Source organism: Prinia subflava, chromosome 11, assembly GCF_021018805.1.
Source record: "Prinia subflava isolate CZ2003 ecotype Zambia chromosome 11, Cam_Psub_1.2, whole genome shotgun sequence".
In the NCBI taxonomy this organism is placed as follows: Eukaryota; Metazoa; Chordata; class Aves; order Passeriformes; family Cisticolidae; genus Prinia; species Prinia subflava.
In genome coordinates, this window is record NC_086257.1 from 9597107 (window position 1) to 9619777 (window position 22671).

Below are 22671 nucleotides of genomic sequence, written 5' to 3' on the forward strand. Positions count from 1 at the left end.
AATAGCTTTTAATAATTTATAATACAGCTCTAACTTTAGAAAAAGCAGAATGCAAACAATATGTTAAAAAAATTACAGGTTGTGCTTGACCGAGTGTCTGAGATCCCATTTTGTTCCAATCTTCAAGCTGCTGCATTTCAGCAACATCACTGCCTCTCAGCAGTAAACAATCTGCAAATATTGCTGCCTTCAGACAGGTCACTCGGTGCATTTTAAAGAAGGCTCCTTGTTTACTGCTCAGATTATCTGCAATGTGCATTTCTGCTCCTCGCAGTGTCAGGACCTGATACACAGTTTGCAAATATCATGCAAAGGAAATAATTGACAAAGGCAAACAATTACTACTGAGTGTAGAACAAGAGAGTGGCTGGTGGTGGGAGAGCAGGGCAGAGGTTTGGTGTCTGTGTGTGTGTGTCTATAAAGGGTTGGAGGGGGGAGGAATGGGGAGTAAGAAAAAGCAACTGGATAAAAGAGCATTTTTACTAGACAGTGTCATAGTCTCAGTGACATGTAATGATGTTTAAATACCTTTGCTATTTTCCTCTGGTGATTGCTGCACTGGGTGCGTTCTGTGGGCCTATAGAGATATGTTTTTCAAAAATCAGGATGGAGTGAATGCCGTTCCTTGTTCTGGCTGCAAAATGTCAAACTGCAGTGGAAAGAAATACAGCATTGCAGTGGTGGTGCACTGAGGCCCCCGGTAGGAAAGCAGGAGCTATTAAGTGGAAAATTCCTGCAGAGGACGTGTTTCCATTTCTAATGCGAAGAAAGAGGGTGTTGTTTGAGGCTGGCAGGTCTGTGGAAAATCCAGAAAACACAGGGAAGATGAGAAAATGACCTCATTGAACTCTGAGAACTTAAGCAAACAAACAGCTTCGGCCAACATACCACATTCTTCTGCCCAAACAACAAATTGACCTATAAGTTATATAATCCCCCACAAGCCCCCGTGCCTCGTGTTAATGTGGGGAGGGAGAAGGGGGCTGTTCACTGCAGGGGCATGGAGGAGAAGCAGTAAAACCTGCTGCACTAGGAAAGACACTTGGGGTGAGCTGCTTGTCCTCCCCACAGCACCACCTTCCACCCCAAATGGAGTCCTCACATGAGGTTCAGGTTTAATTGCGCTCTGAATACCAGCAGAATGATGGCACTACTTGTTTATTATAGTATGAACTATTTCAGTACAGCATAAATTTTCCATTTCAAAGGCTCCTGAATGCCTTCAGGGAAGGGACTAGGTTTTGTGAGCAGAGGGTGGCCTCTGTAAAAGTTGGTGGGGGTTCGTCTTAGGGATGGTTAAAGCCGCATTCTTGGAACCTGAGGGGGGGCTCTGGAAGCCTGTTTAGGGGCTGTGTTCTCCCCTATAGAGGCCCCCTGTAGTGACGACTTGGACTGCCTGATTTACCATTTGATATCAACTGAGCAAATCCTAGTGTAAAAATGCAGGGGCTGACCAAAGGCCATGGTTCTGTGGGGTTCTTGTTCTGTTGTTGGCAGAAAAGGCAGATGTGTGCCAGTGTCCCCAGCATTCGAATGTGCTGAGAGGTTTGATTCATTGTACGACTGCTGGCCTCGGTGTTTGTCCAATAATTAATTAATTGAACATAATAGAAAGTTATTAATAGGTACAACAGCAGATAAACCATAATTCAGAGTTTACAATAGTATTGTTTACAAATCAGAAAGAGCTTTCTGTTAGTTAATAATACAGTTGCTGTGGAAACTTGTTCTCAGCAACCATGTAATTCCAATATACACTTTTAATGGATAGACTTTTTCTTGTTTACATTATTAAAATCCCGTTGTTTCCCACTTGCAGTTGATTTTGAGCACAACCAGAACTTGCTCTACCATCCAGTGTTTTGCATGGATTCAGACCTGTGAGCAGTCCTTGCTGCTTTAAAGTCCACATGGTGCTTTAAGGACAAGCACAGACAGATAAAGGGTTTGATCTTGCATCTTTAAAGTACATGCATAGGAATGTAGGAATGTGCAAGGTTCAAATATTAACAGCAAAGAAGAAGGAGCTGACACGAGATTCACAAACTACAGGTGCACATTCAAATTTCATGTATGCTGCTTTTTAAGTCTAATGGTTTGATCCATTCTGTCATTAGGCACCACTAGCCATGATTGCACTGACAGGGAGTTAGAAAACCCCAGCAGCTGTAAGGAGCTGACTCAATTCAGTGCTCACCTTCCCCCACCAAAACGTTTTAGAGCAAGATAGTGAATTACAAGAAACGGGCTGAAGAGAAAGTGAGACCATCCCAAACTCAATCCAAAAATGCACTCTTGCCTCCTGCAGGCTTTGAAAAATGTAAATAACCATCCTTTCTTTTCCAGTTTGGTATTTCCTTGCATGTGGAAAAGACAAGTCAAAAATGACAGAATTACATACTACCAAAAAATCTGTACGTACAAGACTTTCAGCATTATTTTGTAGATATTTTAAGTTTGAAGAAAGATCAAAAACGGTGGCTGAAGATGGGGGCATGTGGCAATATCAAATTAAATTCTCACACAGCTGTTGTGTATTGCTTTTCAAGGCTCCAGTTGCCACTTATTTCAGGTATGGAGGAGACAGAGTTGTGGCAATATGGAAAGGAAATAATTCTGATCTGTGCAGCACAGATCTGAAAACCAATTTGCCCAGAATCCTGCACTGTTTCAGTTTATCCCTAAACCCCTGCACCTCTGCAGCACAAGGGCCAAAAGACATTCAGGAGCTCCACAGCGTTGTGTTATTCCCTTTCTGGAAATGTTTAACCAGGGCAAACTATATAGTGCAGCATTTCTGCACGGTGCCATGGATTCTGTTTCTCTTTTCCTTGTGCTGTGTAACTAAGGGGCACTGTAAGGGGCGCATAACTTACAGACTAGAACAGCTTACTCCTCCACACTCTGACAGGAAATAAAAAGAGCCCAAAAAAATCAAGAGAAAAACAAACTCCGTGAATGACAAAAAGAAGCACTGCCAAAACAGAAATTTCCTGCACCTAATAAAAGGGAAAAGTCAGATTTTTGCTCATCCTCACCTTGTGGTTGCAAATGGCAAAGGAAGAGAGGTAAGGAGTGCCCCATCCTTAGGGCTCTGGAGTTTAGCACCCATTGCAGGATTAACTCTTCTGAGGAGTGCAGGGCTTTGGTTACATTGCTTTTTATAGGGCTTTAATAGGTTCTTTGTCTTTTACATAGTGGACTTAGCTCATATCGTTGCTTCTGTTTTTCATTCAGTTTACAAGACCTGAGAATACCTAAAGAGACTTCTAAGAGACTATTTTAAATAAAAACATAGGTATATCTGGGTGATGAAGTACAGACCTGAGCCAACAAGAGTGTAGGCAAACCACATTCAGCTCCTGCCAATGCACCTCAGTGCTGTCCTACATAAAACTTTCAGAGCTGTGCAGAAATGCCTGGTCAAACTAACTTGTGCAGGAGTTTCAGAAAGCACAAAAACAGGTAATAGACTAAACAAAAAAATTAATGCTTGTGAGTTCTCCCTCTTTGCATCACAATATCAGAAATCAGGTAGTAAAAGAGACACAGAAATCACTGATCAAGCTTCAGCTTTTATTTCTTTGCTCTTTTATTTTAGATCATAAGATTTCATCACAGCTGGGAAATGCATGGTGTCAGCATTCCCAAGCTTTAGCACTGTCCCCTCATTCTGGTCCTAGTGGAAACAGGACACTTGGCCTCTGAGCACTGATGGAAACACTGACTTCCCAGGATTCTACTATCACTGTGTCTGGTTTCCTAACTTCTATAAATCTAAGATCTTGAAAGTAGTTTTGAAATCTACTGGTAGAAGACCTGGCTGTGAATCAGTCTTCCTCAGTGTTTTGCAGTTCAGGTGACTTCTAGTGAGAACAACTGGAGGATGAGGACCCTAGGACGAGATGAATCTTAAGCTCACTGTTTTATCTGGCTGCAGAAAGGCCTCTTGGCTTGTGGATCAATGGTTTCCTACTGAGAAAGAACAAAAAAAGAGAAAAGGAAACATCACAACAGGTTGTGTACACAGGACTTCTGTGGATAAAAAGTGTGTAATCTGCCCCAACACTGATCAGCTGGAGATCTTCCTCTGTCTCAGGATGTCTCTGCCTCAAGATGTGGGTCCTGCTTAGGAGGCAATAAGAATTATCCAATGTTCAGAAAATGTGCCTTGGGAAAACACTGAGCTTTTGCACTTCAGAGGCAGCTGCAAGGAGAAGGGATGTGTTTTCCACATAGACGTGTTTTCCACGTCTATTGCAAGCAGACTTGGTACAAAGAATATTAAGACAGGATTATCTTGGACCACATTAAAAACCTTATCTTGAGTGATAGCAAGGGGTACAAGAACAAAAGTGAAAATGTTCCCCTGAATGCAAATCCTCCCATACACCAGAAAAAATACATAAATCGGTTAAAGTGTGGGTCAGTTTGTGCTTGGAAAAATGTTTGACTCAACAAGGGATTGAATGCTGCTCAGCTAGTCTTGACTCAACTGAGTGCTGCCAACAACCCCTGAAAAAACCATGGTGGTAGAATAGGCCAAACATTTTGGAGTGATGGCCCAATGGAAGGCCTTGGAAGGGTTGTTCCCAGCTTCTTGAAACATTATGGCACAGTTGACCACCACAGATACATTTAGGTATTTTTCTTACAGCAATTATTTGGTAATAAGGAGTTTTTAATTAGACTTTCTACAGACTGATCTGTTGCAGTGCAAGAGCCCAGCCTTTACATGGAAACAAGGCTAAAATTTGCCTCTTCTGTTGAAATGGTCATTTACAACCAAGGTTCTCCTACTTTACACCAGTGAAGCAAATTAAATGGCATGTGGGTCAAAACTATACTGATACTAAAGATCTGAGTCAAGATCAATCAATGTCATGATTTCTCTTATCAAAGTCTTAAGTAGATCTCCTTGGAGATCATTAATTTCTATAACATGCATTACAAAAAGAAATCCAAAGGGTTCGGGTAGAAGCAAAAAAAAAAGGAGCCTTTTAATATACTCCCTTTTCTGCTTTTGGTTGTGGTTCTCCCCAGTGATGAGATGATGCTAAAGTCACTCTGACCAGCATGGTGGGAATGTTACCCAGTGTCACTACAAGTATTTAGTTTGATCAGCCCCATAATCCCCCCCCCACCACACAGAAACTAATTGTGAGGATTAGGGCACACCAAGACACTCAAGCTCCACTCCTGTGGGTTTGGGGAGAAACAACACATTTAAACATTCCAGCCACAGTTCCCTTGGCAACACACATAACAACAACTCAGTAACACTATGGGTTTCTGTTTTCTTAACCCTTCAGGACATTGACTGAATGAATACTTCCTTGAGGAAACTGTTCAGTCAACCAGATATACTCAAACACACTTAAATCCAGCAGGCCTTTTCTCTTTAAAGAAACAACAGCTGTTGAATTCCGTGTCAAACTGATCTCCTCCCCTAGCATTAAAGGGTTTAATTCAAACACACATATACCATTATCAAATCCTCCATGGAAGTCAGTATGAAAAAAAGACAGTAAAAACCAATCCCCAAATGTCAATGTTTCATATCATTATGAAGTTACTGTGGATCAGAGGACACAGAGAACAATACATGACATTTTATGAAGCACATAAGTACGCTTAAGAAACAATATTAGCATTTGTGTAGATTATAAAACACAATATTGTTCCTGACAGTAATAGGAACAATAATGTCTACAACAACTTCACAATGATTTCTCTGGGAATTTAAAATACTTTGTAAATATTAAGACTTATACTATCAAATAATAAGATTTACACCACCTTTGTTAAATACATGAGATATACTCCTGGGTTTGCTCCTCAGCCCCATGAACAGGAGCTCTCTGTGAGGTTAAACGCATCTGTTCCTCAGCAGTGACCATTCCTGTTGTGCAAAGGTTTGGGGGAGGAACCACCATCTGAACAGTTGTGCAAGGTCACCAGAACTCACCTGCCCTCACAAAGAGCTGCTTGGGCTCTCATTAGTAGACACAATTAATGAATATTCTTACAAGGCCTCAGTTAATAGTTGCAACTGTTATGGTACTCTGCAGATTTACTTAAGAGACTTGTCTGTGCACTATTGTCTTCCTCAGAAGTTTAGATTTGTGAAAGCATGAAAACCTTTACCCTCGAGACCTTTGTCCTAGGCTGAGATCCACAAATGAGGTATAGCAATTGTCTGAAAAGAACCTACCTTTCCTTCTCAGTATACAAGAAGTGACCTGACCTAGCTTTAAAGGGCAGCAAGAAAAAACATCAGTACCTATGTTAAAATTATAACTATTCCTTAATTAGTAGAGAACTGATGCACACTTACACAAAGGAAGAGACTGAAGCTACAAAAGTAAATCAGGGATCAAGCACGTGTTAGTGCAGCCCAAACCAATCACAGTTCATAACCCAGATTTTTCACCCTTTCTCTCTGTAAGCTTTAATTTTTGTTATTTTCAAAAGGAGCCTGTATAATCTTCCCTTAGATATGTCCTATGATGATGAGTCACCTTGTCATGTTTGTAGCTACAAGCAGATAGAAGAAAGAGTTAAGTACACCTGCAAAATGAAGGCTCTTTAGCCTTAACCATCTAAGGTTCCATAGCTCCAGCACTGCTTTCCATGGAGAGAGCTTCCTTCTCTGCAGCAGCTCCTGTGTAAATCTCTGGGAAGCAGACCTCCCCCCTCACCATGCCCCCACCCCCAGCCTCAGCTCACAACCATTTGTTAAAAATTATGCAGCATGCTCGCTAACAAACACGTGGTTGGCAGGGCATCCGTGCTCCCCAGCCAACTACTACACCAAGGCTTTACTGGCAGCCATCCAGCTGTGCCACATTTAGGAACCTCTGCAGCAGTAAGGGATGTGTTTTTCCTGTTTACAGGAGAAATAAGTCAGTTTGTTGATTGTCTCCTAAAGACCTTAATAGTTTGGGGAAGCAGTAATTTTTCACAGCAGACTGTGAGGCAGAACATTTCTCCATATCCTCCGCACACCAGAATTTAAATCTCGCTGCAGAGAGCTGGGTTTTCAGCACAAGCCCAGCTAGAGTAGCTCCTGGGCAGGTTGGTGTGGCACTGTGAGCAGCACAGCCCAGCACAGAGCCTTGCACGGCGATGCCCTGCACAGCTGGGCTGGTAAATCTTAGCACAGGTTGTGCAGTGGGCTGGTGTTTGGTCTGGTAGGAGAGGGAGGGTATTAGCAGCTACAAACCTCATTCCACTGAAGATTTTACAGCATCACAGCAACATCAATCCCTGCTAACCTTGCTCTCAATGCCAAGATTTCTTGGGCCAACTGTATTAAAGAACAAAGGATGGCACTGGGTGACTGTGGAAAGGCCTTGCTTGCCATTTCATTTAGTGCAGGTGACAACCAAAGATGCTATGGCTGATTCCAGGCTGGACTTCTGCCTGTCCAGCAGCCTGAGTGTCCACTGGTCACAGAAGCTGATGGCAGGGACATGGTGCCAGCAGCAGGCATGGGCTGCTGCCATGGTGAGAGCTCATGTCCTGAGAGCAGTGCCCAGGGTGAAGGAAAAGCCAGAGGCAGGGTTGCACCAAGAGGATTGGCAGAGATTTGTTGCTCATGCCATGATTCTTTTGTCCTTAAAGTCTCCAGGGTGTCACTGCTCTTTCGTTTCTCATTCCTAGAACAATTAACGAGCTGTGTTTGTGCCCTTAGCACTGTCTCGTGGTACCTCTACAGTAGCATTCATGCAATAGATGCTGGATGAAGAAAGGAAGGGAGCATCCAGAGGGAGATGGGATGTTTTGGATTAATATTTCTGCTGTTCCTAAAGGAGAACAAGGTTCCAAACGCTAAGAAAAGGAAACTTTAGTCCAAAAAAACCCAACAGGAGGTGGATGCCACCATCACTGCAGCTATCACTCATAACTGGTGCTTACATACCAGACCTTTTGTCTGAGAATTAATTAAATTTAAACTACACGAACTCTGGAATAGGCAAGTGAACCCTGGAATAGGCAAGGTCAATGAAAGTTTTCATTTTCAAGCTCTGTATTTTGAAAAGGCAAGAAATAGATCCCTGTGCTTAAGACCATGAGAACTTCACAAATTCAACTTTTGGAGGTCTCTTTGCAACACTGGGCAAATTGTTTTAATAGTAACTCTACCATTGTGCTAATTTGGGCAGCAGTTTACAGTGAAATCCTGGCACCCGTTTTATCCACACTCCTTCTGTGTCAGCTTACACTCTGGCTTTAGCCTGGGAGAAGCCAATAGGGAAAGTCAAGACAAATTAAACACCATGTTCTCCCTGCAGGATGGATAAACCTCACTGAAATCACTGTTCTGAGACTGCAGGCACAGCAATCGAGGACAGCCCAGATACAAGCCAGATCTCGTTTCCAAAGCAAAGACTGGATTAAAAGGTATGATTGCAGTTCTAGTTAGCAAAACTTTAACACATCTTGTCACAAATGAGCTAAGAATAATATGCATTAATAGTACAAGAGTAGAGATTTTTGCACTCTAAGGCTGCCTTTGCTATTGCTTCTGTGGGCTGAGTAATAGAAGTGGCTGATGCCACAGACATGTACCCAACTCATTAATGGGCTAAGTTAGCACATTGTCAATGTTCTACAACTTATATATCTATAAAAATACATACACATATAAAAATACATAACAAATTACATATATGTAGTGCTCCTGGTTGATTGTGACAACTATTTATGCTCTGGTCTTGCTGGGGGAAAGGACACTGTGTTTGCAATTCATTATGTCCCCACAGTGGTAGTAAACACTGTGTCTATGCTATGAAGTAAATAGATAAAAGGTCAGAAAAGCAATGTAATTGCAAAAGAAGAGATGGCAGATGAATCACAGGCCTGGATCAAGCCTTACCCTGCTACCACCCAGGAAGGTCTGAGCATCAGTGTTCAGCCCTCAGGACTGCACCTATAGTTTTAATTTCAGACCTAAGGGAAAGCAAGAAATAAAAGACTAGAATTTATCTTTTGTTCACTGTGTGAGAGGAGAGTGTGTAGCTCCTCACACAGTCCCACAGGACATGCAGAATGCAGTGGCTGCTCTGTACAACCTTTCCCTGGAAGGACGTGCAGACAGCAAAAGTATTTGTGATACTAATTAAAGATTAGAAAATACTCATTTAGAAAAATGTCCCTTGGCAGCATATTTGAAAATAAACTAAACACATTCCACTCCAAACTGATGGAAAGGGCTGAATTCCTCAATTTAGTTAGAGAAAAGGGTATTAAAAATGCACCCCATTTGGGATGATGGGTTATAAAAATGAGACATAAAGCCCTTTACATCAGTGCTGACAAGTACCCAGACTAAAGAAGCATCCTTTAGTCCAAAGACTGAAAAATAGCAGACATCTAGATGGAATAGATTCGTTTAAAATACTAATCTATTTTAAAAAATTTGCATTCATCTTCCTAAAATACAGCAATGAAAAAAGTCACTCTTTTTGTCACAATTAAAAAATAAAGTAAACGAAAATATTATAGCTAATATTATGGCTCAGTGGAATGCAACACATAGTTGCAGTACAGATTTTGCCACAAGACAGACTTTTAAAATTGAGGCAATATTTTGAGGCCATATTGCACCCAAGCCTAAAACTTGGAACACTTTAACTGATTTCATTTTGCATGGGCCTTATCAGAGTAACAAAAAGCATCAAAGGTGAATTAATATCTGGAAATTCCCATGTAACATACAGTTTTGCAGATGAAAAGTCCTGCACACGGCATGAACTGGTATTAATAAGTGTACAAAAGAATGTATTATCCCTCGCAGTATATATGTATAAATGTTGGCTATACCTCTGGGTTTTTTGGAAGTAGTGTTGTCATGGTTACCAGTCAGCTGTCTTTATGTTTTAATATGCCTTGTTTTGTAAGGTTGAGGTTCAATTCAAGTTCATGTGAAGCAAATCAGCTGAAGTTTTCAGACATGGTCTCTAACTTAATGTGCCTCGTTTTCCGAGAGGCCAACTTGCAATACTTTTGGCATGACTTTATGCGAAGTCAGGCACCCTCAGACACAGCAGAAGCCAATGCTCTGTTTGCAGTGACTGAGTCATGAATAATCTGCCCAACTGCACAATCCCTGACAGTCTTTCTTTACAAGGCTATAAACCTGTTCCAGGTAGGATAGGGAATGTTTCTGTGCTCCTACAGGCTGAACCCACTACTGTTAGACACCAAATGAACAGTGTGTCATTCTCTCAGCAGCCTTTATTTATTTGTCTGAAGCTACAGGAATGCTTGACTGTAATGTAAAACATAAGCTCAATTCCTATGTGCAACATCAATATTCCAATACCTTTGGTCCATTGAAACAGAAAACTCCATTTCCCCTTTCCCTTTGCAAATTTCCTCATGTTCATAGGGTGGTGGTGGGTGGATGTAATATGCAATTCACCTTTGGTAGTTCATTAAAAAACTGGGATTTCAGCTCCCTCTGAAAGAGAGACCCAGTAATAAATTAAAAGAAAATTTTAAAAACTTAACCCCCCCACCAAAAAAAAAGGCAAAAACCCCCAAAGAATAACATCCCCCGCAAAACAAACAAAAAACCAAACCAACAAAATAAAACACCTCCTGTCCTGGATAATCGAGCTTTATCTCAGCTCTGTGTGGGGTTTGATTGTCTTCTGCACACAATCCCAAAAAGGCAAAGTGACAAGTAAATATCCATTTTGCTTTTCTATGGAAACAGAAGAACTTGCTCTTCAAAGTAGCCTTTTTACCTTATTAGCCTTAAGAAAAACCTTTTCACCTTTCTAGGTGGCCTCCAGCAAGCCACCTGGATCTGCAGCAGACTCCAGAAATGCCTCTTACCTTGCTCTCCCTTTTCTCAGTTTACCATTGGCTGAGCAACCTGGCAGGGACAGGTTGATCATTTCTGTGGTGTGTGCACAGGAGTGCAGCCTGCTCACAGGCAGCTTTGTGGTAACACTCCAGCATAGCTGACTTGCCTATGAGCATATTGCACCCAACTTAAAACTGATTTAAATATTGTCTACTTTTCTCTTTGGTACAAAATTGGGAAAGAAAGGGGTAGGGCTGAAAGAAAGTTCTAGAGCAGTGCCTCTGTGTTCTAGGTTCATCTCATACATAGTCTTTCAGCTTTTAGTCTTTTTAGATTTTGACTCCTGTTCTCTCAAGAGCAGGCACAGGCAAGCTAGCTGCACACACCACATTCCCCATGGCGGGTCTTCCTCTGTCTTGAGCACTCATAATCTCCTAGGAGTACTCACAGACTGGATTATTTTGCTCTTGATTGCTTGGCTGTTGGTGTCTTTGGTCTGCTTTGTTTCCTTGGGGACACCCCTCTGCAGTGGGGGCAGGAGCATCTCTTTTCAGATTGTCTTTATGCATCCACACATCTCATACCTGCATAGGATGCAGTTGTTAAAAACCCCTGTCTTTTCCAAGAGCTCCAGAAGATTTCAGAGACACCAGTTAAGCCGAGAGGAACATTCAAAGTGTAAGGCCCAAAATGTAGCATAAACCACAAAGAGACCCAGGTCTGTATTTGTGTTGTATGAACCTGTGCTCGGTCCCCACAAGCCTGTGAGTACACAGACATTTGGGTATGTAGGAGTTACATGTGATGGCAGTGTCACAGAGGCACATCATGAACGTCACTGTGGGCTGTAGAAAACCCACTCCCACCCCCTCCCCTGTGGTTATTCCATTTATTCATTTTTCATTCTTCTAGCTTTCAGGGACTTATTCAGACAAATAACTAGTTGATATGTCATTGTATGTGTGTATTTGTAATTAGAGATACTCAATTGTATTCTTTTTTTATCAGACATCTCAACTTTATTTCATTATTTGATTTCACTGTATGAATTCTTTCTGGCTTTTCACCTCTTCTGATACTAAATGAGCCAGTAAATGATAAGCTTTATCATCTCCTAAACCTACAGTTAGCATCATCAGAGAGCTGAAGATGAGTTGTAAGCAAATTGGATTGAAGGAGGCTTCCTTGGCCCCTGTTTCCAATTCCAGTGTGTGTTCACACGAGTGGAAAATGTTTGCAGCTAACCTCAGTGCAGAGCTTCCAGCCCACTGCACAAGAGATCCACTTCCACACACTTGGTGTGGTCTGTGATCTGTGGGAGGAGGAGGAGAGCTCTGAGGAGCACCCATTTGTTATGCTGTGGGCTCTGGGGCCTGCAGCCATGCAAAATAACACTTGAAATGTCACTTTCTAGGTCATGGCAAGAGAAGTGTCGATAACATCTCTGAGCAGGCTGCCTTTGAGGAGCAAGCCTCACCTGCTTTGCACTGTGCTAAACACTGAAGTGATCAAGGGCTGGCACTGCAGGGTCAGCCTTCTCCAGTGAGTGAATTCAGGTCTCCATGTGTGAAAGTGTTTTCATCACAAGCCCCAGCTTTTTAACAGGTTACTAGCAAAGCACCAGCTGGGGGTCTGAAAAATGAAAAGTACTTTTTGATTTGTTCATTAAAATTAAATAATTATTTATAGTCTAACTGATCAAACTCTCTACTTAAAAAAAAATTGAAAGTCCTCATTCTGCCTGCTTGATGTTAAATGGTAAAGCAGCACAGGAGTGAAAATATCCTGGAGCCCTTTATCATCTTCATTATCTTCACTGGTGAAGTGAGTGAGTGAGTGGAGAGGTGTGAAATTCCAGCAGCGAGGAACATGCTGTTTTAAGAGGAAGTGCTGACATGCAGGCTACAATTAGACAAAAAATGACTGCTGACATTTAAAAATCATTACAGAGAGGAAATTGTGAGTGTAATTATGTCATCATTGACACTGTTCAAGTGTGCTGATGCATTTTTGCTGATCAAAATCAAGTGTTTATATTTGTAAATAGAATGCACTTAGCAACTCCATCAATGGAAGTGTTCTAGCCAAGAACTACAGCAAATGAAGCCAAGTTACTTTCATGAAACTTATTTTTTCCTTTTTATTGATTTTCAGTATTTTGATCTGAGAATCATATTTTGGTAATAGAATTGTTTCTTGTTATTTAGTATTTTAGATGACTGTTGATTGAGTCTTCTTTGTAGGGTTGTATTGGTTTGATGTGTTTTTTTGCACAGAACAATAGGAATGACCATTCTGGAGCAAGCCAAAGGTCCATTTTGCAAATCATGTGTCCTGTATCACACAGTGGCCATCACTGGAGGCCTACAGCAGAATATAAGAGAACAGTAAATATGTAATTATATTACTTATACCAGTCTCACAGTTTCCAAAATCTGCTGCTCAGGGACTTCAGAGACTACTCAAAAACTCAGAATAATGAAGTCTCTCTGAGTGGCTTTAGAAATTGTCTGATACTGAAGGACGTGCAAAGGGAGACATGATGTCAGCAGATGGAAAAATATGTAAATGTTATCATTTACTTGGAGAAGAGGAGTTTGTTGACTGTGCAAATACTGGATTCCTGGCACTGCGTTATTTAACATGGTTCTGCCTTGAGCCCTGTCACAAGTCCTTTACCTATGACATATGTTACTCAATGACAGGGAAAAGTGACCAATCTATAATAGATACAAATGCTCAATTCAGAATGGGCAAAATATCTGAAGGAGAATCTTTCTGGCTGATTCCAAAACTGGATTTTTTTTTAATCTTGGAGATTTTGAAGATTATATAAAAATACACTTTACAAATGTGCAAGTAGAACTGCTCACAAAGGTTCTTGATGGAAGTAAGAAATGGTCTTGGCCTCTGAATTGGAATGTCCCCCCCCAAAAATGTCTAAAAATGCCAATCCTCTTGGGGATGGTATTTTGTTCACAGTATTCTGGAACACATTTATGGTCGAAATTAAGGAAAAGACTAAAAGTGTGAACAAGATAAAGGATGCTTAATAATGAGGTTCTCTACAGTACCAACACAGTTATTTTTGAAGGCTGTGGCAGAAACAAAAATATGAATATTGAATGTCAACTATTCAGGTTCAAAATAACTGTTCCTCAGCCTGCATCTACTGAGCTTCAAAACTCCCCTCAGTATCTCTTTGCTATTTTTATAAGAATTGGGGATTTTTTTTCTGTGCCTTTTCTTTCAGTTTTTTGGGGGTTTTATTCAGTCCTCACTTTATTGACTTTGCCCTTTGGGAAAGGGTTTTTTTGCATTCCACCTATTAATTTTCTGGGTGTCCTCCTGCAGCCAGCTTTTCTTCTTTTGACATTGGGTCCATCAGTTTCCATCAGTGTCCCTGTTGTCTGGATGTCAAAACATATATCCAGTCAAATTGTGTTAGCAGAATAATGTCAAGCAACTCTATAGGCACCACATCAGCAAAAGAGCTGCTTTCATGATGTCATTTTATGATTGGATGAATAGTTAATTCATTTTTAGAGTTATAAGGATTTCCCTGTCAAAACACAGAATCCTTTGTGCCATTGAAATGGTAGAAATCAGTAGTTAGGGAACAATCCCCAGTGGCTGTCTTGGGAGAGGCCAGTCCCACAGGTATTTCAGATGACTGCTTATTGCAGCAGGGAATACTGAAGAACTCATCAAAGAGAGGGCCACAGAAATATCTAATAGGGCTTCATTAGAGCAGAAAAATATGACAGAAATGATGGGTTTATGTTACTGTGACTTCTATTATAACATTCATTTATAGGCTACTTTCATCTTTGTCTCCCTTTTCACTAATTCAGGCCTTTCTAGGTTTATTTTTTCTTTGGAATCAGTGTTTTCCATATGTTATCTTGGTGGAAAGCTTATTTAATTACAGATTTTAACAAGCTAAAGAAAAAATATTTTCCCCAATCTCTGCTTGTTTTTGAAAGACAGAAATCAAAAATTTCATCTTTCTCTGCACAGTAAACTGGTGCCACACACATAATCTCTTTAAAAACATCTTTCCAGAATGGCTGAACTCTGAAACTCAGCCACATCTAATAATTATTGTTTTTAATCTATCTCTAACTGTATTTTAAAAACATCGCTTTGTCTGAAATTTTGATAAACACAAGATTGACAGAGCATTGTTGAGTATCAGGACTGTCAAGCAGTTAAATTGCCCTCCTACCAAAGAGAGGCAAACACAAATCAGTACCAACGAGCCATGCTGAGCCCACCCAAATGTGAGGAATTCAGCACCAATTCAAGATCTGACCCCAAAAGCAGCAGCAGAAGGGGCTGTGAGAGACCCTCTGCATTCACAGCAGTGATTCAAATTTGCATGTGCCTTTCCTTTAACTTAATGATGGTGGGGTTTTGCAGACGATTTTATTACTCTTAATTTTAGTTTTTTGTTAAGACCAGGATAGATATTCCATAACATCCAGATAAAATCCACCTGCACTTCTGGAGATCGAAGGTCCAACCTGAATCTTCCTGGACATTCCCTGTTTGAGTACCTAGAATCACTCAGTCTCTGATGTTAGCCCCCAGGAAAGCTGCTGCCCTCTGTAACAGGGTCTGGGTTCCCTTTGCATCACCTGACAAACACAAGTGGTGCTGGGCTCAGAGTCCTGACGGGTGCTCTGCATGAGACAGAAGGGGAAAAAAAAAATCCCACTTCCTAAATGAGACACTGCATCAGCACAGATATTAGAAAAAGTATGGTAAGCAATAAAAAAATGCAAGTCCTTGGAGACTGGAGGGTGTCTCCTTCTATTGCCTCCCTTGCACAATATTCTGTATAGTTTATGCTTTCATTGCATAACAATTTGTCAGCGTCTTATTTGCCAAGACATTGTCAATATAACATAATGCAAGTCATGAGCTGCTGTCTGACAGCCCAATCCTATAAGCTGTGTCCTTTTATGCATTAAGGACTCCTTGAACAACAAAAATAAAAAGCTCTATTTTTCCAGCGGTTCCTCAGAGCGCTCACACAGTGAGGTGTGACCTGCAGAAGTTCCATGACAATGAGTAAATGTCAAAGTTGAAAGACGCCTGCAGTGTTGTTTTCTTGCATTGAGTATTGGCAACAAAGCCAGTGCAAAGTAGTAACAGTGTTCAGAAGAGTGATTCTACTGAAGGACTTAGGGTACAGCAGTAGGAGAGACTGTGGAGCAGTTACAATAATCACTGCCATCTCTGTTTTGATTACATGGAAGGATCTATCCTGTCACCTTCCAGACAGGGACCAAATTTTAAGCCCTTTAATCTCCCTTGTGAGTAAGTATCTATCAAAGCTGTCTTTTTTCATCACAACATCAAGGTAGAGCATCTACCAATACACTTAAATAAAACTGGAAAATCATTAAAACAATGGAGCTCTACTGCTTCATGGTATTGCTGTATGTTCAGTAATAGTAACAGAAAAGGGTGTTGCCTGATTTTAGTAAAACATACTCTAATAAGAATTATTTCTTGATCCATTCCATTTTGAAAGGCTTCAGCTGAGCCTCCAAGTTACACTGTCATAAATGAGACTACAGCAGTCTCCAAAACTGCTCAGTCTTACAAATCCATCAATATAACATGCTCTTTCTGCTACACAATGACTTAAATGAATATATGACCAAGGTGTAGATAAGAACATGCAGCAGCAAGTACAACAGCCACTGTGGGTAAAAGAAGAACAATTTAAAATGGAATAATATGGTTTATCAGCTAAAGATTTGCAATTTTTAAAAACTTCATTCTTTTCTCCTACAGTAAAGTACAATAAAAAGAAGATCTGGAAATCTGAAAATGTGGAAGCAGAATAACAATCCAACAAAGAATGGTAAGAAAAGAATATTATTCAAATTTCATTGTTGAAATATTTTTGGTTCTGAAAACACTGCTAATTAGCACACTTAAGTTTCTATTAATTAAACTTCAATTGTTATACATGTGAAATGAATTATGCAACCTGTAAATCTTAATTACATTGTTAATTGCAATAACATTATGATCATTTTGTGATGCCTTAAATCAGTCAAATGTTTCTCAATTTTAGAGCTGATCAGAGCTGATGGCATTTTGAATATAACACACTGCTTGTACATTTTAACAGAATTTAAATCATTAATTATAATATTTTGATTAGAGTTTTAAACACTAGTATTCATAAACCAGAAAAACACAGCAGTATTTGGATGTAATATGATTTTAAAACTTCATGCAGCAAATGCTTCTGGTTAAACAATTGGTATTAATTATGCAAACATGCATCATTCATGCACTGGGGGTTTATGTCCATCACAACAGTGAAGCAGCTTCAGACTGAGACACAGATGCAGCTGGCAGAAGCAGCACCTGCAGTGAAACAGCTCGGGAGACTCAGGTGTTGTGATGCCAGGGCATTTGTAAACCTGTTCACTGTGCTGGGATAATGTAAGTCAGGATTATTTAGAGACATTGAGACGTTGCATCCATTTTATGCCAGATGAACGTCTGGCTTCTCTTAGCATCAGTTCAGCTTCAAGTAATTATTTAATTATATCAAGTAATTAATTTAATTAGAAGTAGCCCTAGCTACTTACAATTAAATGTTGAAAGCAGTCACTGGCATGTGTGGTGAAAGCAGCCGTGCAAAGAGGGACTGAAAGAGCCATCAGTGGCCCAAAACCAGGGAAAGGCTTCAGCTAAAGGACCAGGGTCCAGTGCTGAGCACATGACTTCCAGAAAGTTGTCAAGTGACAGGACAGACTGCTGCTAGATGGAGAAGAACCAAAAATCTAGAAAACACAGCTTAAAAGGTAAGACTGAATAATTCGAGATAATTAGTGTGCAGAAGAGATACCTGGGATAACGGTCTGCATACACAGAAAAGGCTGGTATAAAAATGAAGGAATTAGCTTGGCAGAAAAGAAGTGAAAACAGCATAATTGGCAGCAGGAAAGAATTGTACTGGACATTACTAGGAAAAGCTTTGTAATGCTAAGAACCAGCCCAGGCACAGCTTGCTCTTTGTGAAGCTATGGAGGTGCCCTATCACCAGGGTTTTAAGAAAAGACTGGACTAATGTCAATCAGAAATGAAGTAGATATGGCTGAGCCTATGCTGGGCAGTCCCTAAATGACTTTTATGTCCTCAGCATCTTAAGCTTTCTGGGATGCAGAAAGTGCTGCTAATCTAGAAATTCTTGCAAGGACTTGCAAATTCTGTAATGCTCTGCTGCTCTGCACTATAGGAGGAGAGGTTTTCCTGTTGGGACAATCCACAGCTCCCTAAGGAGTCTGCTGAACTGTGACATTTTCCTGGGCAGTGGCTGCTGCCATCAATCTCATCCCTATGTCCAGCCTCCCGCTCTGGACTATATTATTAAACAAGGCTGTAGTACAAACCTTCGAAACACCTCAGTCCTACTTAGACCCTACCATGAAGTGTAAGCCATAACACACAAATACAAAATGTTATTCTTCTATCAGCTTTAGTGATATCCAATGAAGTTTGAATAGTTTTCCAACTGACTGAGGCATGAAATAGCTGGATTGTCCTCTCCTCACAGAAAGATAACTCATAAGTGACTCCACACAAAGGTGTGCAGTGTTAGAAGCAAGGCTGGTGTAGGTGGGTGACCTTCACCAGAGCCTGTTTGCTGCTGTAGAAGGGTGAGACACAGCAGATCCTTTGCAGCCCTGCTCCTGGTGAAAGTTTCCATTGTGCTCTTCAAGTCTGCTACTCCACAAGGCAAAGTTCAGGTTGTGCTTCAGTGGGATCTGGGAAGCCAATTCTTGCACTGTGCTTTGTGTCTATATTAAGATCAGGCTCTTCCCTAGCCTGCCTTACAGCACTGAGCCATATTCCCTTCAAAGCTGCATTCAAATATATCTCATGTGCTATAAAGGCTCTAGTAAGCAAAATAAATCAAAAATTACCAAAAAATAAAGGCAAAGACAAATTATTAAGAAGGTTTTGAAATCAAAAATGTCTTTGTTTCGTTTTTTTCCATCTGCATTCGATTCAGTATTTCAGGAGACAGATTTAGGGCAGAAAGTTTATAGGTGGTGCAAACAATTCCCTGGCACCTCTTTTTTTTTCTTCTTTAAGAGAATGTCTGACTTCCTGCTCAGCAGAACTCCAGAGCTGGCCACAGGAAAGATCCCCCAACCTTCTCCTGTTACTGGCTGGGTGATCCCATGCTTTATTTCACTGCAGCTGAACATCTCTGTCTTTGTCAGATACTTCTCAGCACTCACTTTGTACATGAGTTTACAGAAAAGCTTTTCAAATCATTGAAAAGTAGAATAAGTAGGAATATGCCATGAGTGTACTTGTAGGCAAACGTAAGAAATATTCTGGTTTGATTTCTGAAGTTTGGCTACAAGCTGTGCAGCTGAAGTTTTCTAAACATGCTTTCAAAATAAAACACACTCACTAAATGCCTCTTGTAAGAGTAAATAGTCAAAGCAGCTTTGAGCTTCATTTTGTGCTTCACTTGCAAATAGTTATCTGAGCCAGCCTCACACCTCAGCCTCTAACTCTGCAGCAGGTCACCCCAGCATAGTGTTACAGGCTCCAACCTTGCCCTGCCATTCATGCTTAATGTGGTCACGGCTTGATTTCTTATGGCATGCGAGGACTCCTGGCCAAATTTCATTGCTAACAGGGAAAAAAGGCAGCCTGACAAACTGAACATTTCCAGTGCAATTACAGGAAGACAGAGTTGCTTTTCACTCTAAAAACACATATAACCACACACATATACATATGTATATAGACAGACACACTCTGTCTATATACATGTCTATACATGCGTGTATAATATCTTGCCTTTATGTTGCATTGAAGAGTTGCAGTGCTCTTGTGAGAGAAAAGCAGCCATTCCCCTTGTCAGAGAGCTGCAGCTCTGCCAGTCGGTTCAGTCTGAGAACACCAAGTGAGCCATTTGAGATGTGTGATCTTTCAGCTGCACAGCATCCCATTCATCAAACGCTTCAGCAATGTAATATGTAAAGCTGGAAAAAACAGAAGCTGCAGATGCAAGAAAAATAAATTAGCAGGAACGCCCATGTAAGAAAAAAGGCACAGAATCACCACATTGCCATTCTGAATTTCCTAAAGCTACCTCCTCCCTTCTTTTGGGTGATCTTGGAACACATTCTGTAATTAGGATGAGAAGATAGGAGTCTTCTAATCCCCTAATTGGGCACTGATAATTTAATAGAACACAGCAGAATTTAATATCACTAGGTAGCACTAAACACAAAGTTGGCATTATATCCTTTTCTCCACACCCCAGCCCCACCAAAAATTTCAGATATGGCAAGCCTCAACATTAGGAAAGAGGCTGTTATAGTTTGCAAATAGTTTCCATCTGGAAGAAGGCGCACCCAACAGAATTCAAACAATGCACACTGCAATCTCAGTTACAGTGGCATAAATTAGGATCAATTCCACTGAGGTCAGAACAGTTATATCTGGGAGACACGTGAGGACTGAGCTAACTAACTGCAGGAGAGTGAGTTCTCATCTCCTCTCCCATAAGTCAGGCTGGCCCTAGTTTCCAGCTGGACTCTGTCCACATAGTGGGCCAAACCTGGCTTTAAATATCAAGAGAATAAATGTGGAGATACTGATTTTACTGGAGCTATTCCCAATTACAGTAGTGCAAAGTTTGATCCAGAGACTATTTATAGATCCAGGCACTGAGCAGTAGCCAGCAGTTGACATCCCATCATCCTCTGGCCTCGCTGGACCAGAACATTCAGAGCACAAAGGCATTTCTGCAGGATCTGGAGTCCCACGTTTCAGACCTATGTTTGATCACAATTATTTCTCACATGGATGAAGGCAGCAATTCCCAAAATAAAGTGCACATGTGGAACGCACTTATCTACCTAGTTCCTCTCCTCCCCCAGGAATATTTTTTGACTTGTTAACTACTGGAACCTGATCCTCATGTAATACAGGAAATGTGTAAGGGTGATACCAACGACCTTAGCAAAGTGCAAGCTGTGAATAGCCCTGGTGAAGCTGAGCAGCCAGAAAAGACAAAAATGTTGGCATGCCAGCTGTTGACTGCTACTGCAGGTGAATGGCTTTTAGAAACATTTAAACCAGTTGGAGCATAAACAGGGTCATCTTCACTAATGGCAAAAAGGTGAGAAAGAAGGTAATAAAGCATAAGAAGTGCAGTGACCACATACAGGGACACGAACAGCAAAGAGTCTTCCTTTGATGGCAGGAGCAGGCAGAGCTTACCAAGAGGCTACAGAAACACTGGTGTGAGCTCTGAGGGTGACATGGGCACTCCAGGAGTACTCCTGGGTGGAGAGGAGGAAGGGGCTCAGGGGGCTGAGGTCTGTCCTGCCACCTCTCCTCCCAGAGGGGCAAACGTGGCTCTGCACTGCTGAGTGTCCCTCAGGGCAGCAATTACAAGGGCAGTGAGAATGGTAGCTGCAGATGAACAAGGCCCTATTAAGAATTCTCTCTCATTATTTAAGGTTGAACTGATGCAGAGTTTAATGAATGACTGCTGTCTGACAAATAATAAATACACCACACAAATGAATTGCAGGGTTAGTGAGACTCTTCATGAATTTGAATGGAATTTAGCAAATAGTCCCAGATGAAACAATGCAGAAAAAAATTAAAATGTCTAAGCACTTCATTTTAGTATTTTCAAAATGGAGTAGTTCATTTTAGAACTGCCAAAACACTTCCAAAAACTTTCAAAACAAGCTTTTAATCTGTCCATTTTTAAATTGCTCTAAATTTTAAAAGGAAAGAGAAAAAGCTTTTAAACACATCAAACAGCCCAAAACCAAAAATGAAGCCATTCTTCTGAAGCGAAACTAAATATTTGTGGTTAAAAAAATTACATTTTTCTCCATTATTTTTTATTTTGCCAGCTGTATTTCAAAACTCAATTTGACCAAAACTAAAATGCAATTCTTAAAAAATAAATTGTTGTTAGATAGAATCATTAATAAAAATCTATATAAACTCAGAGAGTGATTTGGGCTGGAAGGGAGCTTTAAGAGCCATCTATTCCAACTCCCTGCAACACACAGAGACCTCTCCAAGAGGCAGAGCCCCATCCAACCTGACCTTGAGTGTTGCCAGGGATGGGGCACCCCTCTGAGCAATCCATGCCAGTGTTTCACCACCATTGTTGCAAAAAACTTCTTTCTTATATCTAATCTAAATTCAAGCATTACCAAGCTTCTGTTCTAGGTAATCTTCTGTCCAATTATTGTCTCTGAGTTTAATGGAGCAGAGTGAGGCCCATTACTTTCCAAAAACTATTTGAGCTTATTGATCTGTGTTTAATTGGAAAATCTGAAAAGATTTGTTTTTATAACAGCAAAGTAACAAAGGTTCCATCCGAAAACTCACAGTAAAAATCATTAACCATGCAAGTGGTAGGTTTAGGTATTTGAAGATATGACTGTTCTCTGCAGGGCTGTATCAGGATCTCTGTCTGCTTAACCTGATCCTGGAGCTTTTCCAGCCCAAGGTCCTTGAGCATCCCCACTGCCCCAGCTTGCCTGCAGGCAGATCCCAATCTTGCAGAAGGAGTGGAGTGGGATATCAGCTCACACCAAATTCTGTTCCAGGGCAGCACTGCTGTCCCCACTTGAGCTCAGCCACACAAGAAAATGGGGCACTCATGAGCCCCTCACAAAGAGCATGGAAATGAAGCACCAAACTCGCATCCTCCTGAGAGGATCAAAACTTTCAGCCAAAAATATTTGGCTTGCAGGTGTTTGGCTGTCTGATAAATAGCTCTAATTTTCTACAGAAAGCAGATACTTTTTTGTGGAAAA

At 40.9% G+C, this 22671-nt stretch overlaps 2 long non-coding RNA genes across 5 annotated transcripts in view; one reads left to right on the top strand and one right to left on the bottom strand.

Annotated features, from left to right (window-relative positions):
- Nucleotides 1-22671, top strand: part of LOC134556290 (uncharacterized) — an 88449-nt gene that overhangs the window by 59054 nt on the left and 6724 nt on the right. For 2 of the 3 annotated variants that reach the window (XR_010081635.1, XR_010081636.1), the window contains exons 3-4: nt 8298-8406; nt 16628-16697. This is a non-coding gene — a long non-coding RNA (uncharacterized LOC134556290). The remainder of the gene's footprint in view (nt 1-8297; nt 8407-16627; nt 16698-22671) is intronic. The other variant, XR_010081637.1, reaches the window with a different exon arrangement.
- Nucleotides 1-22671, bottom strand: part of LOC134556289 (uncharacterized) — a 252178-nt gene that overhangs the window by 7995 nt on the left and 221512 nt on the right. For both annotated transcript variants that reach the window (XR_010081633.1, XR_010081632.1), the window contains one exon: nt 529-796. This is a non-coding gene — a long non-coding RNA (uncharacterized LOC134556289). The remainder of the gene's footprint in view (nt 1-528; nt 797-22671) is intronic.